Raw genomic sequence first — 20,374 nt, forward strand, 5'->3', positions numbered from 1 at the left:
TAATATGAAGAAAATGAGCAAATGAGAAATAGTTATGGCATTCGATTTTATAAAATAACTCCGATTGGAGATCAGACTTTATTGCTCCGCTTGGTTGTACATTCAAGTAGTCTTATGAATTATGCATACTACCCAGTAGATGCATTTCAGGAGTTAAAAGCCCTTCCGAAAAGCCTTCCTGAGAGTCATTAAAATAAATAATATAATAAATTTTTCGTTGGAACATTTTGGTACAACACTTTCATCAACTATTCACTTAACGACTACCATTTAAAAAAAAAACCTAATCAAAGCGTTGTGTCCGTGACGAAGTGCTTGCAATTTTGCAATGATCCGGCGTTTCATAGCAAAGTTAATCGCCCAACGGTAATCCATTGCGATATCACAGTTGTCAACGAAATAAATTTGAATAACATCCTTCTCTTCATTATATATATACATATATATATATAAATGTGGTATTCACAACGGTGTCGTAAGGGTCGTATTTTTGTACGTCGTAAACTTTAAAAGCTCATTTAAATGTTTAGGGAAGTTGAAACCACAACCAACTTTTTTTAACACTGCGAAAATCCATAATATGACTTCGATGGTACTTTGCAAACCCCCTTAATATATTTTTAGGCGTTAAAATTTTACGACATACAACAATACGACACTTACGACACCGTTCTGAATACCTCATTTATATATATATATAATACGCGAAGGCATTTTTTGTTCCTCATAAAAGATCTGTACCTCGCTCGCTCGATTTTCAAAAATGGGGTGTCAAATTAAAGCGCTTGGCCTGTAGATGTAAAAACTGGTTTTATTTTTTCTAAAGGAGTTGCTACCTGATAAAAAATTACATTTAAAATTTTATAATAATTAATGCCATCACCTAACCTAACCTAACCTACATAATTGTTTAGCATTTTGAACCTGGGCAACCACTCAACGATCAAAATTAAAGAAATAAAAAAATTGCCTATACAATTTTTTCGGATTTCCTTGGACAGATACAAACACAACAAAAAAGATAGCTCACCTAGGACAACCCATTCTAGCGGTATGCTCGGTATTACTGAAGCAACTTTGTTTTATAAATATGTATAGAGATTTAAATTTTTAAATAGCTGGCAACCCTTTTCAAAATTATTACTTCGGAGTATATTTATTAAATGCTTTTGAGTCATGAATGCGTTGCAATATTTTTTACTCGATATATATTTAAGTAACTAAGATTTTAAGCAGGTGGCAATCGCATTACAAGTTTTTATTTTTTACCTGAACCAGTTGTCCTTCAAAATGATGTTTTTAATCATTCAATTTGATGGATTATTATGGAGGATATGGCGCTCTATTGGGCGGATACAGTGCTTTCAGCTTTTTTAAAGCCCCCTTTCTTAATAAATAACTAAATTTGAACAACGTGACTATTTTTCGCAGGTACGTCAGCTGCTCCCCTTCAAAATGAGATATCATTCATTGATAAAATATTGAAGGAGATAGCGTTTGGTAACAGAAAAATACCTTTTAGAAAGTATATAGATATTTATGTGTACATATAAATCAGCCTTGGGCGTCGCCTGCCCGGCGGGCATATTCGCCTATACATTCCCGCTCTGCTTTAGAAGGCAGCGAAAGCTTCATTCAACTGCACGACCCTGCAGAAAATCTCACTAGCTCAGAACTAGCGTAGAACTAGACCTTTTGCCGACAGTACTAGTTCTAGCTCAATACCCAAGCAATGCTTTCAACCGTCCAGTTTTACACGGCGATGTCATTGGCGGTGGCAATTGTCGCCCAGTGCATTAATTTGCAGCTAATTTTTAACCGGTTCCGTTTTGGACACTTTTTTTTTTAATAAGAAACCGTTTTTACGATTCGATTTTTAACTTTGTTCACATAACGGTTGTTTGTAACAGGATATAGATATAGATAAATGTATACATAAATGATCAGAATGAAAAGAGAAATCGATTAAGCGGTGACTGTGATAAGTTTTTAGATTTTATTATAATAAATTACACGCCTTAACAGCAAACAATTCTAAATTAACTAAATTAAACTGCAAAAAAATAGTTGTAGTTGTAATGCGTTTTTATCAATAAATATGTAAATAAAATATGCTCAGATCATACTCAGATCATACTCAGATCAGCACTTTTTACTCCTTATAAGTATTCTTATCATTTGTATGCGTGAGGCCGTTTATTTTCACCACACTTAGATTTTGAGTTCCGCACACACACACACGCATATATTTAGTATGTATCCAATACACTTCACTTTTCACTGAGATATGTACATCCATAGGTTCTCATAGATGTATCTATGTAGTTGTCAAAAGTGTTGTGGAGGAAGACTTGTTAACTACGTGTATTCTCAAGCAATAACAACCTAATAAGCGTGTTAGTAACCCAAGAATACGCGTGGCCTTTCAAGTTTCTTAACTTTTGATTGATCGGTGCACAAAAAAAACACTGTAATCTGGCATCATTTTCGTAACTTTTCAACACTTTCAATTCTTTTAAATACTGTTCACAGTTTTTTTCTTTTTAAATCCATTTCACTCACCTTGAGATAAATAAAAAACGTTGTAATTTCGCCTTCTTCACAACAAAATAACTCAATACTGTAACAAACGACACTTTTAACACTTTTCAGACATACAGCGTAAAAGCAAATGTTCTTTCTATTCAATTGATATTTACTTTCATATATTCGTGGCACAGTTTTCTGCTGGCTTATCCCTAGGATTGAAAATGTTTGCGTGCAGTCATAACTTATTTAATTAGTTAGTAGAAATCGCTTTAGACTTTACCCTGAAATAAGTAACGAGTGCCTTAGATATTACTCCTAAATATTACAAAAAGCCAAGGGCCAGATGGAATAAGTAGTAGAGTAGAGAGTCGAGGAAACTCGAGATCCGAGACCCGCATATTTTTCTTATTATAAATTTGTTAATTTTTCAGTGTATGTGTCGGTTGTTGGTAAAGTGACTAAATTAGCTTTGAAGTGTATAATTAGATGCGTCTCAAAATGGAGTATTTGACATTAGAAAATCCTTATCGTGTTATTATCATCCACACTGTTCGCTAAAAATCAACTATTTGTTGTACAGAAATAATTTCATATGCACGTGAAACTATTTTATATCGTCACGCTGTATACTCACGTTTTCATTTTCTCATCTATATAATTTTTTAAAGGACTTGAAAGATTCAAGGGACAGCATTTTCCAATATGGGAATTAAACGAAAGATGTTTGTCGCTTGGACAAATATGTATATTATAATCATGTTATTTGCGAAATGTATCCTTAAAAGTTCTGGAAATTAAAAAAAAAATATATATATGTTAATCGTACAGACATCATCATATTCTTACATATTCATACAGATATATGTACGCACGTACATGTAGTAGGTACATACAAAGCACATTTTACTTATTTTATTCATTAAGGGAAACGTAGACAGGTATCCGTTGCGTATACTTGACTTCATAGGCGGAAAGTTAAACTATTTTTGCGTTTTTTTTTTTTTTTATAAAGAAGAACGAAGCCGAGGTATGTATTAGATACACATCCATATTCATAAGTGTATACATACCTTTTACACATATTTTTTCAAAATAATTCATCAGGAAATTTCAAGGATATTTAAGGACATGACTACTATATTTACGCTGGCGAAAATTAAACGAAAATTTGTTAATAACAGAATATATCTTAGGTCGTTTGATATCCACTTTTTTAATTAAATTAACTAAATTATGATGTTGCTCCAACTTGCCTGGTTATCTGTTTAAAACTTATGATTGTTTAGTGCATTTTATTGTTGTAAACTGAATCCGAATCTGAAGTCCGTTTGGCTCGTACACCTCCTAAATTTCGAGTTAGTTGCGAAAATTGGGGGAAAAATGGCAAACAATTCTCAATTTACTCGAAATTTTCAGGTTATACCAAACGTATGTATCTCAGATTCGGATTCAGCGGGACGAAATACATGTCGGTAGGTTGCGACAACCATATGTACATATGTATTTATTATTGAACCAATATAATGGTTCAAAATGATCATCAAATCGATAAGTTTATAGAGTTCAAATAACTTCATTACTTCTATTTATTTATGCATATACAAAATTGAATGTGTATACTCGTACATACACTAGGCGACAAATGAAAGTGTACACCTTGTTCAAATATAATATTCACAATTACTTGCATGAAAAATTTTTTGCAGTATTTATTTATGAAAATATAGTTCATTCTATAATCCAAACCATATAAATCCAAGTTTTACACTCTGTATAAAGTTCGCGAAAATTCAAAAATATTTCATCCAAATTGTCAACTTTTTATACAGAATTTCTAGAAAACTTTAGTCTAATGAAGTGCAAGTTTCAGCCGGCTACAAAATCGCGTTGATTTTTGATGAAGGTATTTTTTTCATGAAATTAATTGTGAATATTATATTAGAACAAAAGGTGTACACTTTCGTTTGTCGCCTAGTGTATGTATGTCTATAAGAAGTGTCGCTGACAGTACCAATATGAAACAGAGTTAAATAAAAGTAAATGAAAATGGAAAGCAAATACGCTGGAAAAATAATGGAAACTCATGGCAGCTAAAATGGAAATGGAGGCGTGAAGAAAGTGAATAAAGTATGTTGCCTAGTTGCGGCACCAAAAAAGGAAATTTAATTATTTCTTATGACAACATATTGGCCAATGATAATACTTTTTGGGAAGCAAAAATAGAAAATGACAAACTATGTGCCTGCGCATATAATTACTTCCTATTATTTAGGACATATTTGTATCCATATTTTGTAATGCGAAAGGGTTCGATACTAAACTTGGAATAATATTTAGGGATGGCTTCCGTGGGAAATACATTGTATACAGTTTTTCAATTTCTGTATAAATTATGTAGGTTAATAGAAACCAAAAAAGGTCTAAATATTAATATTAGAGATGTTATCATGTTGCCGCCGTTTGTTGGGCAAGCCTTATTGGTGGACACTAAGAGTTGATTCATCGGCTGCTTTCTTCGAGCCTGCGGTCATATTCAATGCCTTCAAATCAATCATTTAATTCATACGAAAAAAAAAATTTAAAAAAAAAAGTTGTATGTCGTTAACTATGTATGTACATACATAAGTGTGCAAACACATTCACCGAAAGCGCATCTAATTCCGAATCGCGCGAGAACAGCACGAAATATTTATTCTTCGTGACAAACCGCTGGTCAGGAATTGTGCTCATTCAATGTGACGACACCTTAACAATCTCGTAAATGTGAATACATTTGTGTGTATGCAGTTGTATCTACGAGTAACTATACATATATGTATGTATGCATATGCATACATCCCGCATCACTTGAATTGGCACATTCTGTACATACATATATATCTTGTACAGGTTCCTAAAGTTGTAAGAAAAATGTTTTAGAAAATTCAAGACACTGCACACCATGCCACGTTTATCGCTTACTCGAGAACCCTTCAAACCGAAAAAATCCGATTTTTTCCAATGAATTTGGTGGCAATAAAGCAACGAGATTTTGCATTGTAGTGACAAAAACTAAAGTTTTCGCTGTGGGTTAGCTAGAAAAAGCTGCCCTTCACAGACCTATCGCCACAGTGCCCGACTCCAACTACGGACACTTCTTGCACCTACATATTTCATTCGTAACCGCTTACCTGAAAAGTCCTGCATCCGCGATTTCCACAATTATTCGCGTCTCTCCAGTTGAAAGTGCTTGGTCCATCGCCGCCCAAAAAAAAAAACATTAACTATTTATTGCTATATTACTGGAAGATATACCCGAAAACAGGTAGGATTTTAAAAGGTAGAGCCCGCTACACTCATGATAAAAATATTATATTTATTTATTTTTGGAAGTTTGTTTACTTTATAAAATCGAAATTGTCAGAGCAACTCAAATTTAAATTTTTGTATCATGCGCTACACTTACGTCACCTACATCTCAATTGATGAACCTTTTAAAATAAATTTTTGGTATTGTTTTATAAATGCCGCATTGTACAGGGCAATTTATTTCCTCTCTTCGCGTTTCGTCTAATTCAACAATTCCTCAAAACGAAACATGTACACAAAAACGGTACTAGACGTGTCTCGTTTTTGAGTTCGGAAGTTAGCTTACGGCCAATATAGAAGTATTACATACATATATCAGGGGTGGGCAAAGCCGAGGCCGAAAAGAGCCACATTTAAATTCTAAATGCTCTACAAAGAGCAACAAAAAAAAAAGAAGAAAAACAAAAATTTTATTTTTAAATAAAACTATTGTTAGAAATAAAAAACATTAATTATTCTAATGTACGTAAGATTGTTATTATAGAAAATTCAAAAGATGCCTTTGGCCAATTTTCAAGATCTGCTTTTACGTCAGTTAAAGCCGCTCGTAACAGTTCTGTTAAATGTTGTTTAGTCAATAGGTACGTGCGTTTAAAATCTCCAGTAAAAAATGTCCAACAGAAAAATTCCGGCGAAATGTCATCTTTTCTCTCACAAGCGAAAAACATTGAAAATAGTACACAGAAAATTTGCAGAAACTTGCAGGTTAGACGAACAGCTGATAGAAATTTTGTTTTACATTCAAAAGAATGAAATTGAAAACGTAAGAAAACAAATTCCGCAGTTCATTGACTGACCGAATATTTAGTTACTTACTTCTTACAAGTTAAATTAGTCGCATTTTACTATTTTAACTTCCAAACCATCAAATTCAATTTAGGAATTTGCGTAAATTTCAACTAATTGTGAACGGTATTTGGGCTTTACGAATTTCATTGTAGAGTACAAAGACTCACAGTTATACGTTGTGCCATAAAAAAATAAAATAACGAAATAGGCTGGTAAAGGCACTAGAAATAGCAAAAAAAGCAAAAGAAGGCACAAAAAAAGACAAAAACTTAAAAATAACGCTATTTTTCAGGAAAAATGTTCAACGGACGGCACTACATATCTAATTCCTATACAGAATCGCTTGCTGATACCGAAAATCGAGATGATTTTTTTTATTTTATGGATAAGTTTTCGATATATGTATTCACAGGTGCACATGGCGTATGAGTAACATTCTTTCCTGCTAATTTTTCATACAACTAATTTTTGCGCAATTTCATATGGCCACTTATTAATTCTTTATTTATCCATCGATTTTCTTCATCAGTAACTTAATTTTTTTTTTTTGTAACAGAACAGGCTTTAACACAGCCTTGAATGTACTAAACGTGCGTTCGACGTGAGTTGATATAACCAGTGGAGCCCAAAATAAATATGGAACGTTTGAAACTTTTATATTATCAGGAATAAGGGCTTTTCCTCGCTATAATCACTTTTTTTAAGGTACTTACGCCGATTCCGAACGGCGATTGTACTTTTATGAGAATCTGTTTTTCATGGCAGAAATACACTCGGAGGTTTGTCATTATTGCCTGCCGAGGGGCGACCGCTGTTTAGAAAAAACCTTTTTTCCATATTTTTTTTGAGATGTTGCTTAGACTAGGGCTTGAACCCAGAACCCGCGGAGTGATAGTGTGCACGCCGGTTCTTCCATGCAAAGTATGTTCGACAATTATTTTTTGTATGGAGAAAATGAGCAACATCTTCCACTAAAAAAATTACCGAAAATCAACGCGAATTTCCAAGAACTTCAAACTTGCATTCCTATTTGGTGTAGTATGAACTATATTTTTATTTAAAAAATTATCAGAATAAAAAATAAAAAAATTATCAGAAAAAAACCTTTACATACATATATTGCGAAAGATTCACTGTGCCCATACTTTTTTTCGTCACTGTATATTAATTTCACACTTATTTGAGAATCCTATTTGCCAGTCTGACTTCTTGACACAAATTAATAGCCTTTCAAAAGTAAAAAATGATTTTTTTTATTTTAATTTAAAATTAAAAGTGAAATTAAAATCAAGGTGTAGTAACAAAGCGGTTTTCTCGCTATATTTTGATATTTTCTTGATATTCGGCTATCTTATTGAAAATTTTTCTTATCGCTTTTATTGCTACACCTGTAACTCTTCCTTTTGGCCTATTTTCGAGGTTACTTAGCATCGCGACGGTTTTGTTTCTCTGAAACGTATACAGTGGGCCTTGGAGTTTACTCGGAAATCTAATTTTCCAACTGGGAAAAAGATATTCATCGCAATCAGGGCTCCGAAGCGGAGCGAAGCAAAGGAGCAAGAAGGAGAAAAATATTTTAGTTGGAGCGGAGCTGGAGCAAAGAGTTAAAAAAATGTATTTGCTGCTTAGCTCCTTCCTGGCCTGGTTAACGATTTATTTTGGAATATTTTTTATCGTTATTCAACAAAACTTTTCAATATCAACGTCATTAAGCTCAATGAAAATTTAACATACTAAATAAATTGCCATTCTATTTATTTATTTTTTTTTTTCTTTTGGATGCAGAAGTGTCCCTAGAGCTGGGCTGGCGAACCAAAGGCACGCGGCCATTGATGGCACGCAACAAAATAATTTGGGCATGGCATTAATTGAGGAACCAATTCCGCAATTGCTAGTAGTAGCTACTACCTAATCGAAACAGTTTCTTTTTCCGTTAAATTGTACACCAAAGCAAGATCTATTCACACCCAACAATATGGCTTAAGAAATTCCAAAAATACAGGCAATAATCAACAACATCCCCAAAAGAAATCCGATTCTTGAGTTCCAGCACATTATTCATCAACAAGATTTATAAATAATTAAATAATTGAAGTTTCGAGGTATATATGTACGTGGCTTGCAAAGTTTATCGTTTTTACAGATATGTGCCAGAAACTATTGAATTTGAACGTAAAGTTTCAAGGCGATAATAAAACTGTTAAAACTACCTATGCATGTGAGTCCTTACCAACTACCACGTTAGGTACACAGCAGATACATTTAAGAGACGATTAATTCGTTCTTTTAAAATTTAGTGTACACCATGGATACATTGTGCATTTATTTGGAAAAAATGGCAAGTATATGTATGTATATAGGTTCGCCGGCCCTGCCCTAGAGCATCTAGATGCATTTCTGAATTAAAAAGAAATTTAAAAAAAAATCGCCTAAATATTAAATAATTAATAAATAAGTTTTTTTTATTGCGAGCGGGAGTGAAGCTCGTAGAAAAATCAAATACCGAGCGCCGAAGCCCTGATCGCTATTACGTACGGTACGTCAGGGCGTATGAGCGATTGTGTTTTAGTCCCATTAAGGGCAATGCAGTTAGGACGTCGCGACCTACATAAGCGTATTTAGCTATCTACTTAACAGGCTAACCTAATATTCGCGGCTAGCGGTTTGGTATGCACGCCGTCGAATTTGTTTTTTTTTTTTGCGTCACCCGACATTGGCTTGCGTGCGTTTGCATTTGATTTCATTGGGCGAAACGTCAAATCAAAATGTCACGCAGAACAAATATTGGAAATTGAGTTAGCTTCATATGCACGCCGTTCAAATTTCGGTTGGTCTCATGCAAGTTGTATGGGCATGAGAAATTTTTGAAAGTAAATTGGCGGCGTGCGTGAATATTAGGTTAGCCTGTAAGATTTAGAGGTACAACATATTTAGTTCATTGACATCTTTAGAACAGCATTTCCAATGCAAATTATACAAGTTTTGGCGGCTTCTGTAAAATTCTTAATTTGTATCGGGGTCATTTGGAATGGAAGATTAAGATACATGCGCCTATACATACATATATGTGTTTTGATATTTATCACATACATATGTATGTACCTACTTATGTAGAAACAATAGATAATCACGGTCTATAAATCATCTGCAGGTTAACAAGGACAATTCCTAATTTATATTTACGATAAATGCTCAGCTGATTGACAGATATTTATTGGTAGGTAGTTTGAAACTCGTGCGTGCAGCACAAAGCAATGTGAGCCAAACAGCTTAAAGCAAATCGACTATGCATATCTCTATATTTAGATGGAAAGTAGCTCTCCAATGTTTTAGACAATGCTATCAAAATTAATCTAATAAAGCTATTTATTGCTGTATACAACTTTCTTTGCGATACGGCGACACAGTTAAGAATAAACCGGATGTCGGATTGTCGGTCACCTCCAAAGTGCATTAGCGCACAACTCGGATGCATAAACTTATTTACGCATATCTATCTACATACATATATGCATATATATACATATGTATGTATGTATGCACTTTCAGACATATCCATGCATAAGTTCATTTGGTCAAGCGCCCTTCTGAACACACCCAGGCATCAAACGCCTCCAATTGGCTCGGTTTTACGTATGAACAACTTTAATTGGAGCCTTTTGCACTTTTGACGCCTCCGTAATGTTGCTTATGGCACTGACACCATACCGGTTAGCGTAGAATCGCTTACTTTTATGCATATATATGTATACATATGAAGGTAAGTACGTTTGTATGGATGCATGTAAGAGACACTTATGTGCATACATATGTATGTATGTATGTAACTTTCGGCTTCGGGTTTTTGCGTTGCATCTGTAGTTGAAATCGCAACTACGTTCGCGAATTCTTTTGTTTTCGGCTTTGTTGTTGCTGCCGCTGCCGCTGCCGCTGTTGCTGTCGCTATGTTTGCGGCTTCTCTTGTCGCTGCGGTTCCAGCTGAGTACGTTGTTTGTTTGTTCGCTTGCATTTTAATTATGCATGTGTGCGTTAAATAATTGCCGCAAAATTACGGTCAACCTCTCGCCCACCGTTTCAACAGAAGTACATAGCATATAAACGATGATTTATACCCGACTGTAAAAATTGACGACACAGCCTTCTATCATTTATGTGTTTATACTTCCAACAAGCGCACATACATACATACATACATATGTATAAACCACATAACACCCAGTGGAAAAATGTAATGTATGGTAATCGAATGTATCAGCAGTAAAACATCGATTTCACATTACAAAATACATATTCGAAACACCGCGATGTCCTAAAAAAGCGAGGCATTAAATTTTGCATGACTTAGTGAACGAGGAATGTATGCAACTTAATATGTTTTTAACCGACTTCCAAAAAAGGAGGAGGTTATCAGTTCGTTGGAATATTTTTTTTTTTTTGTTTTTTTATGTATGTTACCGCATAACTTTGGACCACCGATTTCGATAATTCTTTTTGCATCGGAAAGGTAGTGTCTCAGAGGTGGTCCCATACTAATCTGGTTGAGATCCGATCAGTGGATCATGAGATATATATATATATATATTTTTTTTTTTATATGGGAGTTGAAGTCTTTTTTTTTTGCTAAAAATTACTTGTTGCTTTTATATTTTGGACATATTAGAATGCTGATTAAATACTAGTGCTAGGAATCTCATGCAAATGCATGTTTTTTATTGGGCATCCTTAAATGCAAATGGCTAAGTTATCTTAAGGAATCATGAAATTTTCTTTAAAAATAACATTCAAACGTTAGTGCGTATTTTTTGTAGTAAATGGTTTTGCATATTTTGGAAAAATGCCTGTTTTGCACATTTATTGCGCATACATATGTATTTTACAATAAATGCTTGTGGTTTTTGCCTATTATTGCTTTGTTTGATTTACAACCATTTAACTTTAGTGCGACATCTCTGACAAAAAACTTACGTCTAAGTAATTATTTCCCAAATATTCATCTCAACCAGGATTGCCGTACCAGCGTTGCCGTTCTGGGCTTTTCCTACCAAAATAGATAGGTTTTTTTTTTTCTCGTTGGTAGGATGGTAGGACGCTTAAAATTTTGGTAGGTTTCTTTGCTCATAAAACGGAAAACATCTCTGGTTTGTTGTAATGTGTCACTTTGTCAGCACTATGAGTAGGCTTGCCAAATTTTAACAATATCAATTTTACCCTCATTGGTACATACATACATATATATATATATATATATATATATATATAAGAGATGTTAGGAATGTCATATGTTTCAGATTCGCGAATGCGAATGCGAATTTTTTTAATCCGAATGTTCGAATGCGTACCGAATGTTTAAGCATAACACTAATAAAAAGTATAAGTTCTAATATACATAAATATAAAAATTTACTTATTAGAACTTTGAACCAATGCGGCGTTTTAACCTAATTGCCAAAAAATTCAAAGAGGCATTTTATATTGCAGAAAAAGTAATTTTGCCCAAGGAATGAACTCGAATCAAAATAACGTTCCGGTTTTGCAAAGTGTTTCGGTTTCAGTTTTGGTGTTTGACAAAACTGATTTTACACGATATGTATTTGCGTCTATAGATGCCACTTTTAACAAATGGAAAGGTACATACGAAATAGAAATGTTTCTATTTTCATCTGACATATGTACATATCAGAGAACAGCTTTGAGTATGATCGAGCCTTTTTGATCACACTCACTAAAAATCAAGCACAAGCGAACGCCACACTCGGCTACTATGTGTTCGATCGAGATGCATACCCGACAGCTGCTTTGGTTACGAACGAGTCTGTTCGATCACCCTCGCTATAAATTGAGCACAAGCGAACACCACACTCGGACACCCGCAGCTAACCCGAAAATTTGTGTAACAATGAAACGGACACGCGAACATTGCGATAAAATGCAGGACAACAAAGAAATTTACGCTGAAGGTAACTGGCGCCAATATGTTCCCACAAAGCATACGAAAATGTTGTTGCTTTGTGCTTGTGCATACGCAATGAAAAAATTAGAAGCGAAGTAGACAAAAATGTTTTTGCATCTATTTCGTATAGTTTCGCGTGGAAAGCTGTGTGTATATATATTAGAACACAGCCTAAAACTATGTAGGTACATAGGTACTTTTACAAAAAAATAAATGTGCACCGAGTGTATAGGGCTTGGGCATTGCCGATCTACACACATTTATACCTAAATGGATGTAGGCGTCGTGATGCCGCATTTTGTATGAGCAAAAATATAAGAAATGGTTAAATGTACACTTAAACAAACTACCGAAAAATTCAACATTCTCTTTACCCTCTACGCACAAAAACTAAGAACACCGCGATGAGAAGGCAAAATTTTTTGTAGAAACAAAAACACCATAAGCCAATCAAGAAAATTTTGTGCACACTCGGGTTGAAACTCGAACACCCGGGTATATTGAGCTACAAAGCACCCGAACCCAATCAAGTATGTATGAAAAGCAATCGGGTGTTGTGGCCAACATGTTCGTCTTGAGCTCAGTCGATAACGAACAATACTTCTGCTCGTATACAGAGAACGATGCAAAACGGGTTTTGTTAGATGATCGAGTATACACGAAAATCATGCACCCGCTGCAGATGTCTGGTACATATAATCATCTGTGCTTGGTTTCTTTTCAAGTCGCGTGGCAACTTGGTAGTCAAGTCAAACAGTTGATCACGTCTAGACTGTTCCTGTACTTCAGAATTTAGTCAAATTTTTTGTCAGATAAAAGGAACGGGGCGAGAATTTTAAGTTTCTAATAAACATATTTGATAAATCTCAATTTGAGATGCATTTGAGATTGAGTGCTTTTCTCAAAGCTCATACTTTGCTTTGAGAATTAAGCCTTTTTATCATACATACATACACATAAAAAAGTTTTTTGTAACAAAAATGTTGGTTGCGTTTCTTTATACATTCCAGATACTCCCATTTCACAGCCGGAATAAACAGAATGCGTTTGAAATGTACGTCAACATATCATCAGGAACGTTCTAAAGAATAAGTAAACAAAAAAGTTTATTCCAAACGTTCAGAAAGAATAAAGAAATGCAGCCATTATTTCCTTTTAAGCCGGCAAATTGATTTTCGCTATGGATGCGGCGGAATATTTCTAACTTTCGGTTTTATGTTTTAATGGCCAGTCAGTAGCTTTTGTCGGCAGATCAGTCACCAAACGATCGATCGAATTGAGAGGGCAAAATTATCCAGCAGCAAAAATTCTGAGAATTTAGCAGCATTCGCTCTCAAAGAGACAAACAATCCACAAAAGTACGAGAACGCAAAATTTGCAAAAATTTGCAACCATCGAAACAGCTGATCACTTCCAAAGTTGCCACTGGTGGTTCATTTGGCAATTTATTTTATGCTTGGTACATTTTTCACCCGATTTGGCATTTTACACAATTGAATAGTTTTGGATAAGAAAAAGCTTTTTAAAATACAAATTAATTGTATCGGAATGAATAGGTTATTTTTCTCATAATTATTTGTGATATCACATGGCGATGCATTCAAAAATAAGAAAATCTCCTCCAAACACCCATCATTGATCCAAAAAAAATTTTATAGATTTAGCTACAAATGTAGCTTTAAAATAATAAAATTTTAATTTCAACAATCAACCTACCAAAACCGACAACTTCAGCAAAAAATATTTCAGCATACGGCATTTTAATCTATTTTGTTATATTTAAAGGAAAATTATGGTACAAACGAAAAATGTCATACGGCAACCATCGTCATATCAGCACACACTAAAGTAAACAAACTGGATATTAATAGTAAATTAACGAAAAATAAACTCAACGAACATTTTGCTTAATAAATTTACTCACTTTTTCGTTGTATACTAGCATTTTTGCAATAAATAACTCAAAAAGGCTATATTTTCATATATGATCAGCTGATTTTCTTACTTGCAAGTTTTGGCTGGTAAAAATTTTTCCAGCAGAAATTTGCAGCTCCCTATCACATTTGCTCTCTCAATTCTCCCTTTCCAAGTTTTTTGGGTACGAGAACGCAAAACCAATAAAAGTTTTCTAAAACTTTTGATAGTTTTGGGAACGAGTACACTCCTAATATTATCAAACAATTTTCACTCAAATCCATAAATTAAATCCATTTCAATTCACTCGAATGAGGAGCGATTTTCCGAAAGCCATTTTGCGACTGATGCAGCTGACTACAGATGAAATGGAACGAAATGCTAAAAAAAAATGTCTCAAATGCTTTTCAAACCATTCTTAAGTTGATAAACAATATTTGACAGTTGAGTTGATAAACAATAGTTGAGAAAATGTTTAGTTTCAAATGATTAACAATGCTGAAAATCAAGTTGAGAAATAAGATTTCCTCAAGCGTTTGAAAATTTGTGTTCCAGTGTTTGTTAGGTTGATTCCTTGACGACGGCATATTGAAGCGAAAATTGACTACCAGCTTGCTTGCAGACTACGTCGGTTTCGGTTTCATTCCTTGATTTTGCCGCCTATGAACAACAGCTATTCCCAAAACAAGAGAGAGGGGTTCATTTTTCATTAAGCTAGGCCTTCACTCTGTATTTGATTTCAGATTTTTAATGTCTCCAAATTCTACACCCAAGCCTTCGCTTACGCTTGAGGAATATAAAATTCGTGCTGGGTTGCTTATAAGACCTCTAAGAGAACTTGCTGAAGGCCCACCAATGTTGCTTGTTATACTAATCAACCTCTTAGCGCGCCTGAAGCTAAACGCTAATTATTGTCACCATCCTGGTTAGACTGGACTTAGAGCCAATTCCAAAAAATATCATTTATACATTCGCATTCGCAAAATATTGGAATCATGCAAATATTCGTAACATCCTTAATATGTATGTATGTACATATATATATGTGGCTGCGCTCACACCTACGTACACATACATAATAACGCTCGAATAGTCAGATAATAGATGCGGTTTTGATTGTGGACAGCTGTGGTTGCATCAATGGATTGTAAACAATTCGCCGTCGGGAGGAAGCCGTAGAAAAGTTTCATTTTAACCAATTGTTGAAATGATTGATGGAAATAAGGATAATAAGGTTTGGAACTTATTGAGTACATTGACCATATGAAGCAGCGAAAATTGCCTTTACTTTTTCCACAAAGAGACTAATATACATACATACATATATGTACATTTATATCTAAATGTATGTATGCATTTACACTGCCACTCAGCGCAACAGGTCCAGCATGATTTTCCACTTTAACTACATACATACATACATATTTGGTGCATATACTATGTAGATTACCTGCAAGTTGGTTTTGTAAATGCTTTATCACATGACACAGCGGTTACCAAGCTATCCACATATAACCATAAGTGCCCACTGTCAAAAAAATTATAGTATCCTTATTTTCCCCTAAGATACTTATCATTGTAAATATCAATTGTAAGTGAGTAAGCTTGATTAGTTACTGAAATATCGCAATTTATTTATTTTTGGAAACTACCGTTATATGGGAGGTAGGCGTGGTTACCTCCGATTTTGCCCATTTGCAATAACGTCCGTCCCTGGCCGAAAAGAGTTATCGTCTGCACAGACGGACGGACGGGCAGACAGTCACAGCTTAATCGATTTCCAAGCCAAGCGAATGGATCTTGTGATAAGCGAATACAAGACGAAGGATGTAGCGTCATCAAACAAAAAACTCACTGTTGACAGTTCCAACATCGAGAAAGTAGAAAATTCTTTGCTTGGTAACCAGCATTAACACCGATGAATAATGTCAGCATCGAAATCTAGCGCAGAATCACTACTACCAACAAGTACTACTTTGGACTGAGTAGACAATTGAGAAGTAAAGTCAGGTAATTTTCCAAAGAGATTTTCATTTTATGCTTGTTTGGTGAATGAAAAAAAAAAATACAAGGAAAAAATGCTTCCATCTTAGCCTCACGAAGGTTAGACAGTCTAACAAAAAGTGTGGAGATGATTCCACTTCATCTTCCACTTCTTGATAGCTGATACAAAAGGGATCAGTTAAAATTCCTAGTCGTTATTTAGTATTAGCTAACTTAAAGTTTCGGGTACATTTTTACATAGACAAGTACATAGTTTCAATACTATCTTACTAGACTTATTGCGAATTAAAATATGATTTCTTTAATGTAATCTATTATCAGTCGTCTAAATGCAATGATGTTTGTTTTCTTTCATTCTTTATATTACTAGGCAGTTCAATAAATAGTTTCAGACCTTTATACAATAAAATATTCTGTGCCTTTTAAGATTTATAGAGATTAATTCGGAAATCATTCAATCAGAACCCCCATCACTAGCTCTTGAGAGGTAACGTTACCTTTAAGGGGTAAAGATAAGTCACTCGTTACTTGCGCTGCAAAAAGTATTTTAAAGTCTTCTTTTCCTCTTTTATGTCACAAAAGGAGCATCACTTTCTTTTGCCCATTTTATTATGATTTAGTAAAGTATGCAGTATGTGTGTTAGTCTAGCGCTCGCCGAGTTCACACTAGGTCCACCCATCCAAGAGTGTACTGCAGGAGGGCAGAGGCGTCCCTAGTTGCTCCTTATCTGGGGATAACGTTTTAAGGGCGCCATTCCAACGCCAGAAAAAGTACTCTGGCGCGATGGATAAAGAAGTCAGATATTCTTTACCGATTTCTAACGCACCATCACACCCTTTAGCTGTGTGTCTACCGCTTCCTTGATGGCAGCTATTTCCATCTGAAAAACACTGCAGAAGTCCGGAAGGCTTAGTAACTCCGCCCTATCCAGTCCTCTCTTGAGGGGATATTGGTAGGGAAGGAGTTTTTTGGGAGGCATTTCGGAGGCACTGTAATCTATGTGGGCGAAATCAAAGCCCAGAACTCCAGAGTGTTACCACCCGGTTTCCCTTAGCCTAATAGCAGCTCGTGCTGCTACAATTCTGTATTCAATATCCTCAGGCGCCGTGTTCAACAGGACGTTAAGCGCCAGTATAGGTTTTTTAAAATAGTATCTTTCTCTAGCGGGTTCCACCAGATAATAGGTTCCATAGAGATAATGAATTACTTTGGGCCAGAGACCTTACCTTTTACCGATAGCTCCCCTACAGCAGTACAAGACAACCGACGCCTTTTCACCCTTTCCTCAAGGTTAGACTTCCACAACAGCATCCTATCCAGGATTAAGACCAAGAAATTGACCCTATCAGATAGCCGCAGACGGAAAACCCCTCTCGAGGGAAGGGTCACATTGTACTTCATGGTAAAAAAGACAAGTTCCGTTTTGCTGGGATTTACTGCGAGGCCGCTGTTGATCGCCCACCTAATTACCTGTTTCAGGTGATCTTGAGGCAGAAAAAAAGGGTGTATAGAAATCGTCCCTTGACCAAAAGATCCACATCATCTACATAGGCGATCACCCGACACTCGACTTTTTCCAGTTATTCTAAGAGGTCGTTTACAACCGCAATCCAGAGCAGAGGAGGGAGGACACCACCTTGTCGTGTGCCCCTATTGTCTCTGCGCTGAGTACAGGCGCTCTGCCCACTCCGCCGCGACAATTCTGTCGCAAAGTAAGCTGTAGATGAGTTTCAACCCCCAGATTATGATTAGACTTGACTATTGCCTCTGGAGTAACATTGTTGAAGACGCCGTCGATATCTAGGAAGGCCCCCCTGCGTGAAGGCTTCCTTTACCACTTTACCAATGTGTGGAGGGTGGTACCGACCTTGCAATAGGCATGTTGAGCTCTTGAAAGATAGTCACGAGGAATCCCGTTTCTTATGTACAGGTCTATCCATCTCTCTAGCGGTTTTAGCAAAAACGAAGACAGACTGATAGACCTAAAGTCCCTAGTAGAAACATGAGAGCCTTTTCCGGCCTTCGTCATGAACGCTACACTGACTACCTTGGAGATGTACCCGGTCTTCACGCAGTTCGCAGGTATGATGCCATCGGTCCCCGGCAACTTTAATGGTTCGAACGAATTTATTGCCCAGGCCATGTGACGGTCGTCCAGAAGATCGGAGAACTACAGGACCTGAAGTACAAAATATTACAAAGAAGTACAAAGTAAGTGACTGTACTTTGAAGTACGAAGTACAAGAGCTAAAAAAGAAGTAGGTACTGTACTTCCGAAAGAAGTACAGTTGGTCACATTGCGTATGAGTAACATTCTTCCCTGTTCATGTTTCATACAAAAAAAAAAAATTGTTACCAATTATTTTCTCTCCTGTTAGGTACCTTGTTTATACCGACGTATAAAGCGCTTTGACTCAGTCCGTAGTGATTCAAAATGGATGCATAAACCGAGTTTGAAAATCAGAAGTGTATTCACTCGAATTGGCGTTTTTTGTGCCATTTAAAAACTTGAGATTTTCTGTACAGTGCTATATGAATAGATCGACCTATTTTTAAATGAAAACATTTAAAAATAAATAAACAAACACGCGGTTTTCGAGTTATTCGAAAAATGGCAGGTTAAAGAACCGGTTCGCCATTTTTAAATTAAGAAAGAACCACTAACTGTTAGTCAGAATTCATGACCAAAGTTATAATATGACTGCTAAAACTAGGTATCGTTTTAATTTAGAAATCAGTAAGTATTTTGGATTACAAGTAAAACAGAAAAAAATTTGTGAAAAATTCACACATAATGGAGTTCAAACAATCCATACATACATATACACAAATACTGTCTATTATAGACACTCCATTCATCGGGAATCAATCAACACCTTCGGCATCATCATCATTTTATCATCGACTCGCGAAACTTTGGCATAACTTCATTCAGTTCAATTTGAATAAGATGCCCGACCTCGCTAACCCAAATTTTATATGCTCACCCAAACCATCTCACCTAGCATCCCTCTCGCTGCGGCTCCAACCCGTTAGATCTGGCCTTTCCCTGAACCTGCCGCTGAATGAGAATAAAGACAACATTTAGTCGATTCACTGATTTAGACAGAGTTTAGTAAGCCGCTACAACACGAGACAGTAGTGAAAAAATTTCGTTTGGTTTTCCTTTTATTGTTTAAGTAATTTTATAAGTATTGAAATTCAAGCATAACCAATCTAGGTGAAAATCCGGTCTATTCGGCAATTGAAAATTAAAGATTGCAAAGAAACCGCCCAAAAATATTGAAATAGTGATACACCCTAAAATGAGGAAATCGAAGTTAGTGTGCTTCTGGCAATGCTATGGTTTCAATGTAACCAACCCAACAAGTGCGTGCCCTCACTGATACAAAACGTACATAGATGTCTGTTCGATTGTCTCGCATCACCACGGCTTCTTCATCAGGACCCAATTGCAGGTTATTATAAGGAATACGGGGAGTCTTATCCATTTACATACACATAAATTTTCCAACAGACACACACACACACACGAATATGGGTGGCTATTTGTGTGTAGTGGAAAACTATCCAGTCGTAACATCCATGGACATACGTACATACATACATACATACATGTATGTAAGTCTGAAATTAGTAGCAGTAAGAACAATTGTCGGCCAGCCGTGTATCTACACATGTACATACATACATAAGTAATATACATAGAGAAAGTGCATAGACATTTCCATGCATGCATATGCAGGTACATACATACATATACGTATATGTAATATGTGTGTCAATAGATGTGGGGGGGGGAGTGGCTCACCATGCCATAAAACAATATAATTAACACA

The sequence above is a fragment of the Rhagoletis pomonella genome, unplaced genomic scaffold (assembly GCF_013731165.1).
Source record: "Rhagoletis pomonella isolate Grant_MI unplaced genomic scaffold, Rhpom_1.0 Rhpom_scaffold_01056, whole genome shotgun sequence".
Lineage (NCBI taxonomy): Eukaryota > Metazoa > Arthropoda > Insecta > Diptera > Tephritidae > Rhagoletis > Rhagoletis pomonella.